Source organism: Montipora foliosa, chromosome 13, assembly GCF_036669935.1.
Source record: "Montipora foliosa isolate CH-2021 chromosome 13, ASM3666993v2, whole genome shotgun sequence".
Classification (NCBI taxonomy): domain Eukaryota; kingdom Metazoa; phylum Cnidaria; class Anthozoa; order Scleractinia; family Acroporidae; genus Montipora; species Montipora foliosa.
In genome coordinates, this window is record NC_090881.1 from 5,826,918 (window position 1) to 5,829,417 (window position 2,500).

The window sequence follows — 2,500 nt, forward strand, 5'->3', positions numbered from 1 at the left end:
TTGACTCATGAATATATAGAAATATTTTCTTTGGTGCAAAAACATTGCTCACTCAGCTAAGCATAGTCCTCGTTGGAATGACGGTTTCAAAGCTGCCAAAAAGCCTAAAAGCACTTTTCAAAACGCCAGAAATCACAATTTAAGAAATGTTACATTTCCAACCCACACATCACAATAATCAAAATAAGGTTGTACAAGTGAATAGTAAATTGTCTTAAGATCCTCTTGATTGTCAGTTAATTTTCTAGCTAAATACAACATTCGGAAGCCATTTGATACTTTAGATGAAATATGTTTGATCTGATCATCCCGGGTTAGCATTTCATCAATATGAACCCCCAATAACTTCGTAGAAGGTTTATGTTCAATTGGCCAATCATCCATCTTTAAATTCATGAATTTAGCTTTTGTCAAGTTTTGCCGAGAACCAATAGTCATATAACTAGTTTTGGAGGTATTGCAGCTAATTTGTTTGTCTGAAGCCAATCATGTACTGCAGCTAAATCACTATTTAAGGAACATTCAATTGTAGATATATCTTCATGAGCCATAGTTATATACGTATCATTGGCAAACATACCAGTTGTTGTATGTTGTAGACATTTTGGGAACTCGTTTATATAAATTATAAACAAAAATGACCCAAGTATAGAACCCTGGGGAATGCCACATCATACATATTGTTCTGTGGATAAGACTCCATTTACGTAAGATCTTTGTGTTCTAATATATAGATTTAGCCAAGCCTAAAAGTGGAGCACCCTGGTCATTTATTCTTACTGCCTGTACGGTTTGCGAAAATGTTTCCGGTTTCTGCTTTAATAATTAAATCATTTTCTTTGCTTGGTTCTATAGAAAAATTCATTGCCTAACTAATGACTTCCACGGTAAATTTTACGCTAAAAACCAATATCGCATGAATCACGAAGCGATGAGTGCGACATCGGTTTTTCCAGTGAAATTTACTTTGCAATTCACCAGTTTGGAAATAATTTTTTCTTGAACCGAATGAGTTTTAAAAAAAACAAGCATTAAGTGCAACCTCAGCGTGCGAATTGAAAAGGAAAAAAAGCCATTTCATAGTCAACTGTCAATAGCCAGCGAATAGGAATCAAGCTAAAATTAGAAGCCATAACAACAACTTTGTCAGTTCAAGGTCAAAGGAGAGTTTTACTGATGTACTTTATTCCACTTTATCTCTGAAAACAAGATCATTCACATTTTGATGTATTTCATTGAAACACGCCAGGTTGGCCTGGTACAAGAATGGGCAAACTACGGAAATGCAACCAAGAAAGGACCAACTTCAAACACGATCTGCGCCAACACTTAAATAACATTTGGGTGCTTTAAACAAACTTCTGAAAACACAAGCTACTCAAATTTTCCCCTAATTTTACGAGAACTCCTTGCGAATACGTGTTTATTACAGAAGGGCGAACTTTTCTTGTCACTGTCGAGGCACAACGAAAATCAGTTGGGCAAACGGATTAAAAAAAACACTTTTTCGCTCACATTTCAGAGGAAAACAAACAAACAAACAAATGAACTTTTTCTTTATGTCCAAAAGAGTACAAGTAATTGTTATTTCATTCCAGTTGACTATAAAAATTCGATTTTCATTCCTGAAAAAAGGAAGAACCGATTAAGCCACCTTTTAAAAATACCCATCCACTTTAAATAACGCATCCGTAAAAATAACAAACGGTTTAGTGCCCAAGGAAAGAATTTGTGTGCTAAGTATGAGTTATTACTGGTATTCTGTTTTGTCGTTGTCGTTCTCTTTCGCTCAATCCTTTCGTTTCTGTTCTAGACATAGGTTCTCCAGGCATCATGTAACCTTATCAGAGCTTCTAAAGATATGCCAAAAATTGCAATACAAATAAACACTCAGCTTTAAGTTTACATCCCGCCGATGCTTGACTTGAATAACTGCGTAGCCACCAGTGTGGACCACAGATATTACGATATGTCAAACTGGATTGAAACCAGCGAAAAATGCAGAAAGAAAACATCTTCCAAACCGTTTTCCACCTGAACACGAAAAGCGTTTGACTGTGTAAGAACTTTCGTTGATCGATATATAGTATGGTCGTGTAGCCGCGTCGAGCCACAGAAAGCGCGCGAAAAATGAAGCCTCGCTTATGTTTGGGTGAGTTCACCTAGGTTGAGCCATCGAAAACCAGTACCAGTTGACCTCGGTGAGCTTAAGCTGGAGCCCGCGATACGGTCATGTGATACTGGTCAGCGGATACCTTGTTCTCACAGGTGTCGATTAATCAAAAGATGGATGTTCAATATCAAAGATGTATGCTGTAAACTAGCACAATACTGGTCACATTGATGAGTCTTAAACTTGAGCCCGTGATATGGTTACGTGCACTGGTCACATTGGCATACATGGAGGGGTGGACGGACGGACGGACGTAGGGACGGTCATGACGTCATGGCTATAAAACCAAATTTTCTCGCATCGATGGGTAACCATATTTTCTTAACA